The sequence below is a fragment of the Myxocyprinus asiaticus genome, chromosome 2, assembly GCF_019703515.2.
Source record: "Myxocyprinus asiaticus isolate MX2 ecotype Aquarium Trade chromosome 2, UBuf_Myxa_2, whole genome shotgun sequence".
In the NCBI taxonomy this organism is placed as follows: Eukaryota; Metazoa; Chordata; class Actinopteri; order Cypriniformes; family Catostomidae; genus Myxocyprinus; species Myxocyprinus asiaticus.
Window position 1 is genome coordinate 2,245,128 of NC_059345.1, and position 21,091 is coordinate 2,266,218.

The 21,091-nt window shown below is 40.4% G+C and overlaps 1 pseudogene; it reads left to right on the top strand.

Annotated features, from left to right (window-relative positions):
* Positions 1-18,625: 18,625 nt before the first annotated feature.
* On the top strand, positions 18,626-19,250 carry LOC127410864 (histone H1-like; annotated as a pseudogene).
* Positions 19,251-21,091: the final 1,841 nt, after the last annotated feature.

The window sequence follows — 21,091 nt, forward strand, 5'->3', positions numbered from 1 at the left end:
GATCTGTAACCTCACAAACAAACACTGTCTGAGTTCAGTAATGAACAGTTGCTGAGCGACGCTGCACTCTTGGAACACACTTGAGAACCATATAGACTCAACTTGCTGGACTCAGTGCTTGTGTGCCTCCGAGAGCCGCTCGTGCTTGTGTTTTCTCCTTTCACATTTAGAGCAAAACTGGAGTGGTGAAATAGTTTGATGAAGTAAAAACATTGTGAATGCAGAGCAGGACTACTGTGCTTTATTTGAAGACAAAAACACACGACAAGGAAACGTTTAGTTTAGCACTGTCACATCAAATTGTCTCGGTTACGTATATAACCTCGGTTCCCTGATATGACATTGTGAGACATTGACGAATGCTGACGCATATGGGAAATCCTTTTCTGACTACCTAGTTGAACCCTTGTACAATAACACCAATCCTAAGATTGGCAAAGGTATTTAAGCCCTGCCCTTTTAGGTGTGAAGCTGTCTGGTATGTAAGCGTGTGTAAAACACCATTCCTCATAATTTTCTGACTGAGGGACAAAGAGCGCATCACTCACACCTCAAAAAACTCTGACTCTGTAGTGCAGCCAGCTTATGCAATGTCTCATTCCCTTCATCTCAGGGAACCAAGGTTACATGTGTAATCGAAATGTTCCCTTACAATTCAGTTCACTCAACATTGTGCCATGCTGATGCATATGTGAAAACGAGTCCCATCAACGTGTCCCGTCACGCTGCACTGCACAACATAACCCTCCCAGAGAGGGATACTGAAGCATAATGCTTGAAAGAATATGATATCATAAAATGTGGTCCAGTCTGAGGCTAATAAAGTGCAGTGCTGATATGTGTATCGTGAGCGATCAAGAGTTCAAAAGTCTGATTGTTTGGGGGAAGAAGCTGTCATGAAGTTGGCTGGTGCAGGTCCTGATGCTGCGATACTGCCTGCCTGATGGTAGCAGTGAGAGCAGTCCATGGCTCGGGTGGCTGGAGTCTCTGATGATCCTCTGAGCTTTTTTCACACACCACCTGGTATAGATCTCCTGGAGGGAGGGAAGCTCACTTCCGGTTATGTGTCTGGCAGTTTGCATCACCCTTTGCAGGGCTTTGTGGTTGAGGGCAGTGCTGTTGCCATACCAGGCAGTGATGCAGCCAGTCAAGATGCTCTCCACAGTGCTGATGTAGAACTGTGTGAGGATGTGGTGGTTCATTCCAAACTTCCTCAGCCATCTAAGGCGCTGGTGAGCCTTCTTCACAACGGCCTCAGTGTGGACGGACCCTGTGAGTTCCTCTGTGATATGGACACATAGGAATTTGAAACTGCTGACTCTCTCCACCGGTGCTCCATTGATGGTGATGGGGCTGTGTTCTCTGTCTTTTCTCCTGAAGTCCACCACAAGCTCCTTGGTCTTACTGACATTGAGGAAGGGGTTGTGCTCTTGACACCAGCTTGTCAGAGTGTGCACCTCCTCTCTGTAGGCTGTTTCAACATTGTCAGTGATCAGACCTACCACCGTCATATCATCAGCAAACTTAATAATGGCACTGGAGCTGTGTGTTGCCACACATTCATGTGTGTACAGGGAATACATGAGTGGGCTGAGAACACCGCCCTGCAGGGCTCCAGTGTTGAGGGTCAGTGATGAGGAAATGTTGCTGCCCATTCTAACCACCTGGCATCTGCTTGACAGGAAGTCCAGGATCCAGCTGCACAGCGAGCTGTTTAAGCCCAAAGTCTGGAGTTTCACATCAAGCTTGGAGGGCACTATGGTGTTGAATGCTGAGCTGTAGTCTACAAACAGCATTCTCACATATGTGTTCCTTTTTTCCAGGTGGGAGAGAGCAGTGTGTAGTGTAGATGCAATGGTATCATCAGTGGAGTGGTTGTTGCGGTAAGCAAACTGCAGTGAGTCCAGTGAGGCAGGCAGCACAGAGCAGATGTAATCTCTGATTAGTCTCTCAAAGCATTTGCTGATGATGGGGTTCAGAGCAACAGGATGCCAGTCATTTAAGAAAGTGATTTTGGATTGCTTTCATACAGGTACAATGGTGGACGTTTTAAAGCATGTGGGGACCACAGACAAGGAGAGGGAAAGGTTGAAAATGTCCGTAAAAACACTAGCCAGTTGGTTTGCGCACGCTCTGATGGGTCCTTTGCATGACAACAGGTCTGCACCATAATTCAGATGGCCTGGGACATATGTCACCCACAGGGAGAGGAGATGGAGCACCATTCCACAGGAGGAGGCATCACGTCAGTCTCATCATTGGCAGGGAACGAATTCTGCCTTGGTGGTTTATGTGTGCCACAACTGTCGTTTTGTCCGAGTAAATCAGAACATGATAATTTGCTGTTTCGGATTGAAAATCCTTCAAGGCTAGGAAATCAGCTGACAGCTCCAGGCGGTTGATGTGCCATGCCCTTCTCGCACCTGCGTTCATCACACAGTGCACCCCGACCCGTGTTGGAAGCATCCGTAGTCACCAATTTCTGCCTGAAATCCGGCCCAGCATTACACGTTGCTGGTAGAAAGCAAGAGCTGTCCAAGGTACTATAGTAGCTAGATCTCAGCAAGATATAGCAATGTGCAAGTGTCCTTGGCGCTTGGCTGTTCAGATGTGGAGCAATAAGTCCTTGTGCTGGCATAACAGAGCCTTTATTTGGGCAAGTAATAGCCAATCGTCGGAGTAGTTCAAAATGCGCACACTGCTCAGTTTCAGAAGGGCGAGTACCACACTGATGTACTTTGTGAACGTGCGAGGAGCTAGGGACAGACCATGGGGTGTTACAGTTCATAAACAATCTCTATTCTGTTTTCTGTGAGGAGGTTGTGAATTTTCTGCACACCGCACCATCACACCCCATTTATAATGGGACTGTGGATGACAGGACAACATGACCCTCTTGGTGTTCCATTTTGGAGTGTGTAGCATTGCAGGAGGAAGGAAAATAATTAGGATGTCACAGACCACACAGGGCGGTGATAGCATCCAATACACACCTAAAGTGTGATAAGTAATGATTAGTTTCCCTACTTAGTGAATTCGGGAGGGAAGATTAACATGACACGGGAGCAAGGTGGCTGGAGTACGAACTGAATCATGCAGCCGTGTCCAACCATCTTTAAAACCCATTCGGACATGGCCGTGAGGGACCGCCCCTCATCCGTGGAGTGGGAAATGGCAGGAATGTTGGCTCACTCACTAGATGAGATTGAGCGGCACCCAACACCGGGAAACGGTTGTGCACAGTATTCAATACATGCCTCAAAGTGTGATTATTAATGACGAAGGAAACAATCAGGATTTCACAGACCACACAGGTGGTGACAGGATTCAATATACAGACCTCAATTGTGATTTGTTATGATTAATTTCCCCACCTAATGAATTTGGGTGGGATGAAAGTAATAGGATGTCACAGACCACACAGGACGGTGACATCATTCAATATACACACCTCAAGTGTGATTAGTAATTATTAATTTCCCCACCAACTGAATTTGGGAGGGAAGATTAATTTCGAACTGAGAGCGAGGTGGCCGGCGTACAAACTGAATTGTGTAGCCCTATGGACCCGCCACACATACGCTGAGTGGGATAATGGGAGCGTCGGCTGGCTCGATATATGAGACTGAGTGTTGCTCGCCACCGGATATTAATACACACCTCAAGTGTGATTGATAATAATGATTAATTTCCCCACCTATTGAATTTGGGAGGGAAGAGTATTTTCAAACTGAGAGCGAGTTGGCGTGTAGCCGTATAGACCCACCAAGCATCCGCAGAGCGGGATAACTGGCATTGGTTCACTCGCTACATGAGACTGAGCGCCACTTGCCACCAGAAAGCGGCTGTGCACAGTACTCATCATTTTAGGAAGGAATCACTTGACAACACTGGACCATTCACAGTCTCTGATGCTGCGAGGGACATGGCATCATCTTCATCATTAGAACTACAGAGGACCGGAGCTTGTCACACATATAATATATAGACAAAGCCGCTTCAAGAGAAGATCGAGGGGCTTGCGGGGCTTGTGCCAGCATGATATCCACCTCTGATTCATCTAGCTCAGACTGTCGGCCCCGCCATGCCCCCTCGTGAGATCCCTACAGAAGGGGCAAACGAGGTCGATCCAAAAGCGAAGCATCTTGAGACTCATGCTCCCACAGTGAGGGGAATCTGTCTCCATAAGATCTGCTTTGGAGTGGCCGCGGCCCAAGCAACGAACAGAGCTCTCATGACCGTCTGGCAACTGGATGTGTGACGTCTTTAAAAAGACGCGTACACGAAAGCGGCTTGTTTGTGATATATATATATATATATATATATATATATATATATATATATATATATATATATATATATATACACACACACAATATCAACAATAAGCTCATAAAGATACAAAACTCCTGAAGAAGTGCTGCAGGGAATCACGATGCTGAAGTGGCCGTTCACCAGCGAAGTGTCAAGCGCCGAGGCAGAGTAAATGTTCACCTGAACACTGCATTTTTTAAGCTGGTGATTTCTAACGATGTGACATTCTTAATTCCTGATGGTGTATGGCAAACCGAATTGACTTTTAATTATGATTCATATGCAGAATATGATAGATAGATTTTTTACTAGTTAAAATGCTATTTATTGACATCAGGATTACTATCCATTGAAATGATAGTTTGCTAGTTTGATGCCAGTTATTAGGTTTGTGCTGGTAAAAATATTTTATTTTGATATCAAAGTTGGCATCATTACCTGTGGAAATGCCCATTCTTGTTGTAAAAATAAAAAGTTGATTCATATAATAGTTTTACTATTTACTTTACAATTTACTCTTATTAGAAACACAATTACAAGGATTTGTAATTTATTTCTTGCAAGCTGAAATTTCAATTTCACATGTAAGCAATGCACATCCCACTAGTAAATAAATGGTAATATTAAATATACTACTTACAAATTACTCTTACAAATACACATCCATGATATAAACAATTGAATAACAACTAGTGAAATTGCTAATTGTTGTTGTGAAATCGGGTCTCTTGTATTATAACCTTATCTCAAACAGAGAGATGGCAGAAACCGCCTCAGCTGCAGCCGCCACGCAGGCTAAAGTGCCCAATGGTTTATGAGGACATTTCTAGTCCCCACCAAAAGATGTTTTTTTGAAAATGTAAAAATGCAGAATTTTTTTGTGAGGGTTAGGTTTAGAGTTAGGGTTAGGGGATAGAATCTATAGTTCATACAGTATAAAAATCATTATGTCTATTGGAGTCCTCATAAGGATAATCTTGTGTGTGTGTGTGTGTGTGTGTGTGTGTGTGTGTGTGCACGTGCGTGTGTGTGTGTTGTTTTTCTCAACATTAATAATTTTGTAGATATTTTGTGCTCTATCATGGTTTTGTATGTAAATTGTACAGTTGTTAACGAACAGCTGAGCTCTTCAAGTTGTCCAAGTGACCAGTGTTATGTGGTGAACTTGAAAGTGTTGCAATTGAAGAGCTGCTTCCTGAACCATGATAAAACAATTAATAAAAACAACATTATGCCCCAAGTGCTGTTGCTAGAGATGAACTTTTATTGAGCCCAGAACATTCCTTTAATTCTTCCACCTTTCAAGTCCATTTATATCATTTTAAAAGTTAACCACTAGAGGCCACAATATTGTTTTTGTTGTCATGGTTTGTTGTTTATTGTTTGCACCCATTTTCAATTTATTGGATTAGCTATAATACCTTACTGTGGTTGTGTGTTCTTTGCTCTTATATGTTGTATGACTGTACAGTTTATGCACAACTTTGGACACCCCTGGCCAAAGAACATGTTTTGCTGATTTTCCAAGTAAAAAAATAAAATAAATAAAAATAAATAAATAAATAAAACACAACAACAACAACAACAAAACAACAAAATAATATATTCTGTGAACACACTTGGAGACATATTTCTGAAAATTGCTGTGCAAATTTTATTAATTGTTTGCTTAGTTTGGACACCCATTCAATTCTTCCAATAGTGTTATATTTCAAGTGTTGATAATGAAGATGAAGATAATTGAAAATGAAGATAATTGACTCTTACGAAGCAGGGCAGGCAATCAAAACTGAACGTTTCCTGCTAGTAATGCCCACTGTCCAAAATCTCATTAAGAAATGGAATCTAAGATGAACTGCTGAGGTCAATAGAAGATCTGGAAGACCAAGCAAAAAAAAAAAAAAAAAAAAAAAAAAGAACTGCTCTGGTCAGAATTGCAAACCCCAACTAATGCATGGTTAGTATAAACTAATGAAATACCATTTGAATTGAAATTTGAATTTTGACAAATTAAATTAGCATTAACATTAACATACTGTTACGATTACAAGGTGAAACAAGAAACTTTGCTGCAACTGAAAGACTGCTGGGAATATGGTAAATATAGAGGATTTGGATGCAGGGCTGGCCCTGACCAATTTGGTGCCCTAGGCAAGATTTTAGCTGGTGCCCCTTGCATCGCAGCCAATTCCACCACTGATCATTGTGTTCATACACTCACACAGAAACTGAATTTTTTTATGTCTTTGAGATTTTCTTTATTTTATAAACAAAACCCCCCAAAAATAAAAAACAGTATTAAAGAAACAAGTGACATAAAACAAATTATATATACAATATAAATAAGAGTATTGCATGAAAAGCTAAATATAGTACAGAAATCTCAGTGCAAAATATGCATAATGTAGCATTACAGTCTTACTCGCATTGCCTTGCCTTTCTTGCAGCAAACAAGTAACATAAAATGAATTATTGTCACAGTCTGTCTCCCTCATTTTCTTCAAGGACTCTTATTTTGAAGCCCCCCCCCCACCTGTATCTAATCCTCCTCACCTGTCCTCCATTCCATCATTAGTCATTGTTTGTACAAATACCCTCTAGTTCTGTTCATCCTTGTCAGTACTTGAAGTGTTACATTGTGCTTAGTTTTGATGTTAAGAGTTAGTGTTTGTTCCACTCCACCGTGTATAATTAAAGGATTTAAAGATTCCACTCCTGCCTCTTCCACTCCTGACACCAACGTTACAGTTGTAAATAAGAGTATTGCACAAAAATATAGTACAGAAACCTCAGTGCAATATGAATAATGTAGCATTACAGTCTAACTTACCTTGCCTTTCTTGCAGCAAAGTCATCTATGACATCATAAGACAGCTGTTGTGAGACCACATGATTTATACTTATGATGGAAAGTCCACTGAGACGTTCTTGCACCATAATAGATCTCAGGTAGGTTTTAATCAGTTTGAGCTTAGAGAAGTTCCTTTCAGCAGCAGCCACTCTCACAGGAAGAGTGGCAGTGATTCTCAGAGTTACCCACATATTGGGTACATTTCTGTCAGCTTCTCATGCAGAAGGGTCAAGAGTTCCATGTTTGTTATGTTTTTTTTATGGCAAATGTAGAAAGTTTTGCATTTCCACAGCAAGTTCCCTGCCATCAATATCTTGCTGCCCGTCATGGCTTAGAGCAGTGCTCAGGGTTTGACAGTGCTCTAGCTACTCTTCTTTTGACATGTTGGGGAAGATGAGGAGCACTCCAAATTTGTCATTTACCTCTCCTAAGCTCTGAAATCTCTCATCAGGTGAAAAGTTGGCTGTATCCACTACCTTTTTTGGACTCAAGATGGCGACAACCTAGTAGAGTTTTGTTTGTTTTGTTCACAATTCTTATGTTTTTTGTCTTGGATGTTGTCTGCCTTATTGTCTACGACAGACAAACACTTTTGGACATTGGTTCAGCAATTTCACACCGTAAACCAGACTTCATATTCCTCAATGCCGACCCGCTGTTTGCAAACATGCAAGCGGAGCCCTTTGTCTGGGCAGCACGGCTGTGGAAAATCAAAAGGAAAAGGGGAAACAGAGCCGGCGTTCTCATCAGAGTAAGACGCCATGCAAATCGACCCCCGCTACCTAGTATTCTACTGGCAAATGTTCAGTCTCTGGATAACAAGCTCTGTGAGCTGAAAGCGCAGATCTCTTTCCAACGAGATACAAGGGACTGCTGCATTATCTGCCTTACGGAAACTTGGATGTCTACGGAGATTCCAGACTCAGCCATTGAACCCGCGGGGTTCTCCGTGCACCAAGCGGACAGAGCGAAAGACCTCTCAGGTAAAAGCAGAGGAGGTGGTGTATGTTTTATGATCAACAAATCCTGGTGTGATCAGAGGAACGTACATTCTATCAAGCCTTTCTGCTCTCCTGATCTGGAATTTCTTATGCTTCTGTGTCGACCATTCTGGCTAACGAGGGAAATCACAGCGGTCATTATCACAGCTGTGTACATTCCCCCACAAGCCGACACAGACCGGGCACTCAAGGAACTGTATGGGAGTATAAGTGAGTAGGAAACCGCGCACCCTGAGGCCGCGTTCATTGTGACCGGGGACTTTAATAAAGCCAGTTTAAAATCAGTCTCACCAAAATACCACCAGCACATTAGTTTCAACACACGAGGGGACCGGGTTTTGGACCATTGCTACTCTCCCTTCCGGAATGGCTACAAATCCCTCCCCCGCCCACCATTTGGCAAATCGGACCACTCTTCCATTCTGCTTCTGCCCGCTTACAGGCAGAAATTGAAACAGGAAGCACCCACCCTCAGAATGATCCAGTGCTGGTCGGACCAATCAGATTCTACGCTACAAGACTCTTTTGATCACACGGACTGGGAGATGTTCTGGTCCGCCTCTGATGACGACATCGAGCTTTACGCTGATAGCATAATGTGTTTCATCAGAACGTGCATAGAGGATGTGGTTCCGACCAGAACAATACGGATCTATCCGAATCAGAAACCTTGGATTAATAGCGATGTTCGCGCGGCACTTAATGTGCGGACCTCCACTTTTAATTCTGGGAACGCGGAGGAGCATAAACAAGACAGTTATTATCAGAACTGCGAAACGCCAGTACAGGAGCAGGATTGAAGGACAGTTTAACACCACCAACTCTAGAAGCATGTGGCAGGGAATTAACATCATCACGGACTTTAAAGGGAATAAAAACTCCTCCATGAACACCGCTGCCTCTCTACCGGATGAGCTAAATAATTTTTATGCTCGTTTCGAGGGAAATAACACCGCCCTCGCAGAGAGAGCTCTTGCAGCTGAAGCTACAGAGGTTAGTTCACTCTCCGTCTCTGTAGCGGATGTAACCTGATCCTTCCGACGGGTGAATATCCGCAAAGCCTCGGGCCCAGACTGCATTCAGGGCCGCGTCATCGAAGCGTGCGTGAACCAGCTGGCTGGTATTTTCACGGACATTTTCAACCTTTCCCTCTCTTTGTCTGTAGTCCCCACATGCTTTAAAACATCCACCATTGTGCCTGTACCAAAACAATCAAAAATAACTTGTTTAAATGACTGGCGTCCTGTTGCTCTGACCCCCATCATCAGCAAATGTTTTGAGAGACTAATCAGAGATTACATCTGCTCTGTATTGCCACTCAATCTTGACCCTCTGCAGTTTGCTTACCGCAACAACCGCTCCACTGATGATGCCATTGCATCTACAATACACACTGCTCTCTCCTACCTGGAAAAAAAGAACACTTATATGAGAATGCTGTTTGTAGACTACAGCTCAGCATTCAACACCATAGTGCCCTCCAAGCTAGATGAGAAACTCCGGGCTCTGGGCTTAAAAAGCTCGCTGTGCAGCTGGATCCTGGACTTCCTGTCAAGCAGACGCCAGGTGGTTAGAATAGGCAGCAACATCTCCTCCTCACTAACCCTCAACACTGGAGCCCCGCAGGGCTGTGTTCTCAGCCCACTCCTGTATTCCCTGTACACACATGACTGTGTGGCAACACATAGCTCCAATGCCATCATTAAGTTTGCTGATGACACGACGGTGGTAGGTCTGATCACTGACAATGATGAAACAGCCTGCAGAGAGGAGGTGCACACTCTGACACACTGGTGTCAGGAGCACAAACTCTTCCTCAACGTCAGTAAGACAAAGGAGCTTGTGGTGGACTTCAGAAGAAAAGACAGAGAACACAGTCCCATCACCATCAATGGAGCACCAGTGGAGAGAGTCAGCAGCTTCAAGTTCCTGGGTGTCCACATCACTGAGGAACTCACATGGTCCGTCCACACTGAAGTCGTTGTGAAGAAGGCTCATCAGCGCCTCTTCTTCCTGAGACGGCTGAGGAAGTTTGGAATGAACCGCCACATCCTCACACGGTTCTACACCTGCACTGTAGAGAGCATCCTGACTGGCTGCATCTCCGCCTGGTACGGCAATAGCACCGCCCACAACCGCAAAGCACTGCAAAGGGTGGTGCGAACTGCCAGACACATCATCGGAGGTGAGCTTCCCTCCCTCCAGGAAATATATACAAGGCGGTGTGTGAAAAAAGCTCAGAGGATCATCAGAGTCTCCAGCCACCCGAGCCATGGGCTGTTCTCACTGCTACCATCAGGTAGGCAGCATCAGGACCTGCACCAGCCGACTCCATGATAGCTTCTTCCCCCAAGTAATCAGACTTCTGAACTCTTGATCTCCCACAATCAAATACATCAGTACTGCACTTTATTACCCTTACTCTTACATCTCACACCAGACTGTCATAAATTATATTATTATTATATTATATTCTCTTTTAACAGCTGACTATCAACCGACAGCCTGAATGTCAATACAGTACAATACTGTACATTCTATATATACTATATATACTTTTTTATATATTTTTATTTTTTATTTTTATTGAATAATGTGTATCTATATAGTGCATATTGTATACTGTACTGTGTGTGTTATTATTTGTGTATTGTTGAGTGTAATTATGTGTATATCAGATGTTTAAATTGTGCTGTGTTAATTTGATGTTATTGTAAATTGGTACTGTCTCATCTATGTCTCATCACTGTCACGACTACTATGTTGATCGGAACTGCACCTCCGATGTTTTTCGGAGGGCATAACTGGCTTGTTTATGCTCCTCCACGTTCCCGGAATTAAAAGCGGAGGTCCGCACATTAAGTGCCGTGCGAACATCGCTATTAATCCAAGGTTTCTGATTCGGATAGATCCGTATTGTTCTGGTCGGAACCACATCCTTTATGCACGTTCTGATGAAACATATTATGCTATCAGCGTAAAGCTCGATGTCGTCATCAGAGGCGGACCAGAACATCTCCCAGTCCGTGTGATCAAAAGAGTCTTGTAGCGTAGAATCTGATTGGTCCGACCAGCACTGGATCGTTCTGAGGGTGGGTGCTTCCTGTTTCAATTTCTGCCTGTAAGCGGGCAGAAGCAGAATGGAAGAGTGGTCCGATTTGCCAAATGGTGGGCGGGGGAGGGATTTGTAGCCATTCCGGAAGGGAGAGTAGCAATGGTCCAAAACCCGGTCCCCTCGTGTGTTGAAACTAATGTGCTGGTGGTATTTTGGTGAGACTGATTTTAAACTGGCTTTATTAAAGTCCCCGGTCACAATGAACGCGGCCTCAGGGTGCGCGGTTTCCTGCTCCGCAGCAGCAGCCATACTCGGCACCATCTTGAGGCCCATTTGACCTCCAATGACTTCTATGTTGCCATGTGTGTATTGTGCTCCTGGCTATCCTCATGGGCCTTGAGCAAGTGGCTTTCATTTTTCCAATCCCTTAGCCCTTCTGTATTCACTTTGAAATCTCTCTGTGAAAATATTTTGCAGCAGAAGCAGTACAAACTATCATTCTTTTATTACATTAGCCAGCTTCTTTAGATTTTTTCTCCATTGACTAAGACTCTGTTAAAATAGTCATGCCGACACCTTCTCCCGTCTTTTTGTTTCGGAACTTGAAACGTTTTTTTATTTGATACAGTTCTCTTAGAACAAATTCTGTTCTTACCTTATCATTTAAAACAGATGGCCAGTCAGCAGGGTCTATTGGTGCAGCCTTTTTGTAGATGCATGATGCTGTGCTGGGGCTGTGCTGAGGTAGAGGGGAGAGGTGCACTTGATGCTGCATCGATGGGCTGTGCTGAGGTAGAGAAGGTCTCTGCAGGTGGCCCAGGATTTGCAGGGGTGGGATTCAAATATTTCAAAAGTGCATCTGAAGAGAGAACAGGAGTATATGGTTGTTACATTATATTAATAAAAAAGCTGCTGATGGTGAAACAATATACAATAATAGCACTTTAGCCACAATATAGCCTAAACACAAATAGCAAGAGTAATTACACCTAGCATTCATGCACAAAACATGTATTCAATGAGCACTTCTCTAGCATGCTGTTTGGTATAATACATATAATGATACTGTATATAATATATAATAATAATAAAACAATCAATAATGAAAATGCAATGGCTTACAACTATTAATTACAAGAGGGGATGGAAAATAAAAAAAAGGAAAAGCATTTTAATTTACTTTTACAATTTCTCAAAATTATTTGTTATAGGTTAGGTTATTCCCCAAACAACACCTGAATAGTCTTTCCAACATTCCCTAACGGCAGGTTCACTGTTCACACACATCTTTGGTAAGCGTAATGAATTTAAGGTAAAAGTAACTGACATTAACTCTAGCTAGCTATTTAAATTGGCAAATGTTACTATTATCGTCCAAAGTAAGCTAGCTAGTAGTAACACTGATCCAGCGGTAACTACTATGCAATTAGATAAACTATCATATGTTCCTTTTCTCTTCTTCTTTTTTTTTTCCTGGGCACCAGAGGGCTTTGTTCTTTTTGACATGTTTGAAGAAGGCTACTGAAGCTAATTTATCTTGTTCAGATAACTGAATCTCAAAGAACACAGTCCCATCCTCAAAAATAAGGTTGTCTAACTATGAGAGCGGGGGGCGACTGATGCACCAGGCTGGGGGGACTCTGAGGGCAACAGAAAATATAAGCTATGTAGTTATGTTGTTGTGGGGGCTTTTCACTTTTTTGTAATATTTCAAATTAATAGTATTAAAATGGTATAAAAAAAAATAAAAAAACAATATCACTCACCCATTTGGGCGCCCCTATGGATGGACGGCGCCCCTAACATTTGCTTATTCTGCCTATGCCATGGGCCGGCCCTGTTTGGATGGAAAATACGTTGGTAAGAGATTTGAAGAGTTAAATAATATAGAATTTAACCCACAAACCACAATGAGTTATATGTCACTTTGGGTTTTCCCTGAATCCAGCAGCATAGCTGGACCCTGGCTGATGGGGCTGAAGCCCCATACGATCTTTTGTTAATAGCCCCAAATGTTTATTTGTGATTAAAAAAAAATTTTATTTCATCGGGGTTCATTAAAATTCTGGCTTCAAATGTAAATTAATTCTGATCAGTGTGCCCAACTTGCATTAATTGGCACTTTGACATTTCCTTTTTTCGTGATCAAGTTCATCAGACGAATCATTACGAATGCCTCGAGTGTCTGGGAGCTTTCTATTTTCTCTCACGGCGGTGCAGCTTTTCTGTATCAGAGGCACTGTGGTTTTATTACACAAACCTTATTTCAAAATATATAATCTATAAGCCTCATTTCCAATCTTCATTTGGTTTAACAATCCACACACCAAGTAGATTTTAATGATTCCACAAGTCAGCTTGTTTGGTTATTTGGGTTTATTCGGTGCGCGGGAATAAAGAATGTTTATTGCAAATGGAATTTCATTCATTCAATCTCTTTATTGTCATTGTACAAGTACAAAGCAATTATTGAATTTGAAATGATTGAAATTATGTAACTGAAATGTCCTCAGACGCAACTCAAAACAGCAGAACAGTGAGCTATAAGCCTAAATAGCACAATACAATGGTTCTAAAATGATAAATCTCACATTAAAGTAAAACAAAAATGATCAAACTGTCACTGCCTGTATATGCGCTCTGCTCGGGCTGGTTCACATTTCCATGTCATGTGCGTGGAGTTACGCTGCTGCGTTTAAATACCCTCTTAGTGGTGCCTTGATTTTTAAACGGTTTAAAATCAAATGACATTGAATTTGACTATTTATTGTACTTAAGTCTGCACACCAGAGCTTATAGCTCACTGTTCTGCTATTTTCCATCCATTAAGCTGACTCACTTTCTGTCTTCAAAAAACAGCTAAAAACACATCTTTTCCATGTGCACTTAACCAGTCATTAAAAAAACAACAAAAAAAACAAAAAAAAAAATTAAAAATCTCATTGCACTTTAATCTGTTTTGAATACTACTATTCTGATGCTGGTGAAACTTTTTAATACAGCACTTTTCCTACCACTGTCTCCTTCAGATGATTTGCTTATAATGTATTCCTCTTTTGTAAGTCGCTTTGGATAAATGCGTCTGCCAAATGAATAAATAGAAATGGACAGTCTTACCGTTTATCAAGCATTGAAACTTTGCTTTGTTAAAAACAATCTGGAATCATGAAACCCAAAGCAAATGTTTCGAGATACATAAAAACAATTTTTTAAAAAAGCTATTCTTAACTTTACTCTGTGATCCAATGATGGTGTTTTATTTCCATGTAAAAAAAAAAAAAAAAAAAAAATCTCCTAATGCTGTGACTTTATTCTCGTAATTTTTACTTTATTCTGAAAATAATAAATTGTTAAATCAATTTGATTTTATTGTTAGTGTTAGTTTCTGCAGAATGAACAAATGAGACGACAAGTTGTAATTTTCACTTTGATCTGCAATTTATATATAAAACGTGTTTGATCCATTTATTGACGCTTGCTCATATAAAGTCCTGAACAGGTGTCAGTGTTGTCCCTTTAATATAGGCCCTAATTGTTATTTGACAGGTAGGGTGGTCATTTTACAATTTGACAGGTAGGGCGGTCATTTTTTAAGTCTTGGAAGGAAGAATTCTTCTTATATTTATATCACCTATTTTATCCTTCAACTCACAAGTAGGCTGCTTTAGTTGGGTCTGTCGGAACCAGAAACCAGAAACATTGATCATGATCTATAACTCTGCAATAAATTGAATGGCATCTATGCTAATATTATTCTATTTGTTTCCCTTTCTCAACCTCGAGACTCCTATCCTGAGGTCACCAGAACCGGCTGGATCCAGCTCCATTCTGCTTCATGTTGGACTCCACTGCTACGTGTCTCTGAGTGATAACAACTAATAGCAGCCGGTGCCAGCCAAACATCACTTCAGTCTAATACGAGGGACTTCAGAGGACGAACTGATGCCAACTACAACAATAAGACATGGGATACATCATATACCATTGCCTGAACCTTGGATTTATGATAGACCTCACTGAAATTACCGGCCGGTTGAACTGCGATGCACCTCACTGATCTCTGCCTGCACCACCTTGGTCTAATGATGGACTACACTCTTACAATGGAATACATAGATTATCAATTAATTGCCAATGAAAGCCTTCATCAGCCAACTAACAAAGGACAATGCATCAATGTGAACTTCTGCAGTTAATCCAGGATGGACTTCAAACACTGGTCCTTAACACTTAGTTTATTAATCTTAAACCATGACTTGCACTGCACATAAATAAGTAATATTGTCATTATATTCATGTTGTTTAGTCAGAGGGGAACTGGCCCCCACAGTGAGTCTGGTTTCTCCCAAGGTTATTTTTCTCCATGATCCAACATCTTATGGAGTTTTGTGTTCCTTACAACAGTCGCCTTCAGCTCGCTTACTGGGGCTCTAAATACAATTATTATTTAATTACTTATCTTTATACACACTTCATAATCATATTTTATGAAACTACACAATGATGACTCTAAGACATTATAGATATTACAGTTTCATTTTCTGTTAATGTATGATTTTCTGTTAAGCTGCTTTGAAAGGATGTGTGTTGTGAAAGGCGCTATACAAATATAAATTACTTGACTTATATTTTAATATTCCCTGTGGGCTAAGCCCTGGATGTCACAGATGTCTAATAACACCGCTGCCTGAACCAAAGGTAAATTTCGAAATAATAAAAAAGAAAAAAAGAAAAGTAAGAGAATGGAAATGACAATATCTGTCATTTGGTGCAAGAATATATCAAAAGATACTATTACAACTATTTGACAATATTCACAGATGGTTCAAAAGACCCAGAAACTGGTCATGTTGGAGTGAGTATTTTTATCCCAGAATTGAATAAAACATTAATAAAATAATTACTAACAATGTAGCGATACACAGCAGAATTAGTGGCAGTAACTCTGAGCTCACAATGGGTGGAGGAGGTTAAACCACACAGAGTGTTGATATATTCAGATTCAGCAGCAGCTTTTTACAGTATTATTAATTAAAACAACTAGAGCAAATGTTTTAATAGAAATATACACAACACCTTTATTTCACACCACAATTATATATATATATATATATATATATATATATATATATATATATATATATATATATATATATATATATATATTGTCCTATTGTGTATTTCTATATATACTTTCTTTTCTATTCACTTTTTAGTTTTATTCTTTTTTTTCTTTTTTTCTTTTTTTATTATCTCTGTCTTGTTGTATTTTTGTGCACTGGAAGCTCCTGTCACCAAGACAAATTCCTTGTATATGTAAGAATATTTGACAATAAAGCTCATTCTGATTCTGATTTCGATTTTTGTTTTAAATAGAGGTAAGAGTTTCCCATTCAGTTTGTGTATATTATTTTGGCCTTTTAAAGTTTCTTTGCTCCCATTTTCCTTATTTTGTGTAAATAAACAAATGATTTCTTTGATCACTGTCTTAGTCGTTTGTGTAAAGAGCATGAGACAGGACTTCAGGGTTCTTTATTATCTTAAGGAACTCTTCTTTTGGTAACGTTTCCCAAGACTGTCAATGAATAGCACAGTATTTTGTATTCAGAACCTTAAATACAGTGTATCATGTAGTTTTATCGATTGAGACACAACTAATGAACACTGGTAACATTCTCAGCCCATTAAATCAGTCTTCTTGGACAGAAATGCAAATAACCCAGAATCAAAACACATTCAATCAAATATATATATATATATATTTCTGCTACCATCTTTTTCATTTTTCTCATTTGTCTTTGTTTGATCTCATATGATAAAAAGGACAGGTTATAGTCCAAGAGACCCGATTTCATTTGTAATTCAATTGTTGATTTCAGGAATGTATATTTGTACTAGTAACTTTGTAATGTATTGAACATATTAGCAATAAACTTCTTACAAGTAAAACATCAAATAAAAAATAAAAAATACAGATTCCTGTAATTGTGTTTTTAATATGAGTGAATGAATGACAGATCATTGTGATATTCAATTGTTATGAATCAGTGTTTTTATTTCAAGAATGGATATTTCCTTATATAGGCCTAATAATGTCATCTTTGACATCAAATATGAGCATTTTCATTAGTAATCAATTTCTTACATCAATATTTGCATTTTTAACTAGTATGTATTGTTCATATTATGGTATATTTTCATTTAATCATTTAGTATGTAACTATATGAAGGGATTATAGTGTGTTGTATGCATATAAATTTAAATAGTTATGCTTTTGCTAGTGTGAAAGAAAATATAATAGTTAGGTACTTTGCAGCTAGAAAAAGCATTATGTGATCACAGTTTCAAATGGAACATCCTGTTTTTGAGCAAAAGACAAATGTCCCTTTCTTATAAAGAGCATGCATCTGATCATATGACAAACTTGGAGTAACATAGAATGTGTACAAATGCATCCTAAAAGATATTTTGCTGATATCACAAGGAAATCTGCAGAGGAGCAAAAACACATGTAAACAAAGGAACTATACATAAGTACATCCTATAAAAGCCTGTCATAAATTAAGGAGGGGAGAAGCCACAGGACTTCTCCCTCGGCCAGGTGGTATGAATAAAGAGTTTTGGAATCAAAACTTTGCGTCTCCAGAAATCTTTGACTCGACTGCACTTCGATTGCTGTTTTGAAGAAATCTACCACGACAATATCTATCATACATATTTTTCACATGATTAAAAGTAAATTCGGTTTGTCATTCACCAGCAGGAATTAAAAACGTTACATATTCAGCCATCTCCAACTTAAACTGTTATTTCATTATATTTGATTGAGCACTGAACAATGATTGTTAATAATTATCTCATTTAGATGTGGATGATATTATCAGCACAATGATTTGATCTTTTGTCTCTGATTTGAGTGTGTGCTTCAAGATGCCCAAAACAACTACTGTATGAAACAGTCCACAAGTCCCTCAATGATGATCATTTCATTAAAGTTATTGTCAAAGTGTGTGTTGAATACTCAGAGGACACGTTCAACTTTTATTAAACATTTCTACATAAAAATCACAACAAATTCACACGCAGCTGTTACCGGTGACTGATGCTCGCCGTGGATTTGATGTGATTGTGCTAAACTAAACGTTTCCTTGTCGCGTGTTTTTGTCTTCAAATAAAGCACAGTAGTCCTGCTCAGTGTTCACAATGTTTTTACTCCATTAAACTATTTCACCACTCCAGTTTTTCTCTAAATGTGAGAGGAGAAAACACAATCTGGAGCGTCTCTCGGAGACACACAAGCACTGAGTCGAGCGGGTTGAGTCTATATGGTTCTCATGTGTGTTTCAAGAGCGCAGCGCCGCTCAGCAGCTGTTCATTACTGAACTCAGACAGTGTTTGTGTGTGAGGTTACAGATCCGATCAGAGAGATGGCAGAAACCGCTCCAGCTGTCAAATCGCCCAAGAAGAAATCTGCAGCTAAACCCAAGAAAACGGGTCCAAGCGTCGGTGATCTCATCGTCAAAGCTGTGTCCGCATCCAAGGAGAGGAGCGGCGTGTCTCTCGCTGCCCTGAAGAAAGCTCTCGCCGCCGGTGGATACGATGTGGAGAAGAAGAACTCCCGCGTCAAACTCGCCATCAAGAGTCTGGTGACTAAAGGGACTCTGATCCAGACCAAAGGAACCGGCGCCTCCGGCTCATTCAAGATCAACAAGAATCAAGCCGAGAGCAAGAAGAAACCCGTGAAGAAAGCCGCTCCTAAAGTCAAGAAACCCGCTGCTGCCAAGAAGCCCAAGAGTGCCGCGACAAAGAAACCCGCCGCTAAGAAATCCCCCAAGAAGGTGAAGAAACCCGCAGCCGCTAAGAAGGCACCGAAGAGCCCCAAGAAGGCATCGAAGAGCCCCAAGAAGACAAAAGTCAGCAACCCCCAAGAAAGCAGCAAAGAGTCCCAAAAAGACCAAAGCTGCCAAACCCAAAACGGCAAAGACTAAAGCAGCCAAACCTAAAAAGGCAGCCCCCAAAAAGAAGTAAATAGACTCATTACAGAGTTTCTTCCCCAAAACGGCTCTTTTAAGAGCCACACACTAATTCATATAAAAGAGCAATACTTTGTTTATTGGTCGGATTTATAGTTTTTCATTAATACTATCCTGCATTGTTGTGAGAATAGTCGATCACTTCTGTTTATTAGAGGTGGGCGATATCACTTATTTATTTTCGATACGTTACCAATATCTCTAATAAATTTAATTGTATTAATTCTTTGGATACAATTAGTAACATTATTATTTAATTTTTGTATATGTATGTATGTGTATATATATATATATATATATATATATATATATATATATATTATTGGTCTAAATGGGAATTATTAGGCTGCTTTGTTTACCCTTTAAAATTAAGTTTGTATCAGCCACATATAAAACCTCAAAATTAACCATAGATATTATTAAACCAAGTTACAATATGGATACTACAGTAATGATTAGTAAAACTATGGTTAATTTTATAAAAAAAAAAAAGAAAAAAAGACATGGTTACTACAGTCATGGTTAATACAATATTACTACGGTAAATACATGGTAAGTTTTCATAAAGGTATCATTTATTAACGGGGATTAAAGGTCATTTACAATGTTCTAACACCTGAATTTAAATAAACCTGTAAAAATAGTCCATTATAATACATGTCACATCTAGGTTTGTCATTAGTGTGAATAACTCCAGATGCTGTTTTTCTGTCATTACCTTTTTGAACGAGCACAGTTGGTGCTTTTCCACAGCACGGTACAGCTCAGCTCGTCTCTGCTCGCTTTTTGTGGGTGTTCCACTGTGTACCTGGTACCTGATACTTTTTTTAGTACCACCTTGGACGAGGTTCCAAGGAAGCCGAGCCGATACTAAATGTGACGTCAAAACCCTGCAGATCACTGATTGTTCAGAGAGAATCGTCACTACCAGCGTCACTGGATTTGCGACACGGGACATCAACCCGCTAGTTTTAAAGTTAGCAACAGCGACAGCAATATCATTTGTTCACGCAACTTTCGAATTGTGAAAAGAAATGGCTTTGCGCAAAACCACGCCGTGGTCAATAAACGAGGTGCAGACGTTCGTCTCATTAGCAACGAATGAAATGATGCGAAATGAAAAATTCTTTCAGGAAGTGTCTCAGCTGTTGGCCGCACATGGCTACCACCGGACCTACCAACAGTGTAGGGAAAAGTTTACAGAACCATCAAGTGACTACAGAACCATCAAGGACCAAAACAGCCAGAGTGGTTCAAACAGAAGAAAGTGGAAGTGGTTCGACCAAATGGACACTATCTATGGCAATAGACCGGCGAGCAATGGGAGGGAGAGTGCCCTGGAATCGCCATTGTTGGAGTCCACGATGGAGGATGGTATGTTTTGTTACGTTAACTCTATATTCTGCTTGAAAGCTTAACTTTATTTAGTTGACCAGCTACTGGAAAGCTTGTTTCTAAAACAACCAGGCCAATTTAAATGTTATACTTGTGTAAAATCACCATGCAACAACTGCTTTATGCAGCACAGTGAGATAGTAGCTAACAGCTAGCGGTCATCTTATTGTTTATGGTCAGTAATGTTTGTGTCGCGTTTAAGATGATGTCACGTCAGTAGAGGCGGTGCAACTATGATGATCAGCCTATAATCTTACCCACGTTGAGGCGGCACTAAACTGCAGTGGAAAAGCAAGCTCAGAAAAGTAAAGTGAGCAGAGTCGAGTCGAGTCGAACCGTAACGTGCAGTGAGTGCCGTATGATTGAAAGGGTGAGCGCTGTCTGTGACTGCTGGTGTATTTTAGCATTTCTGTACGTCAAGATGAGCGGAAGAAAAATAGT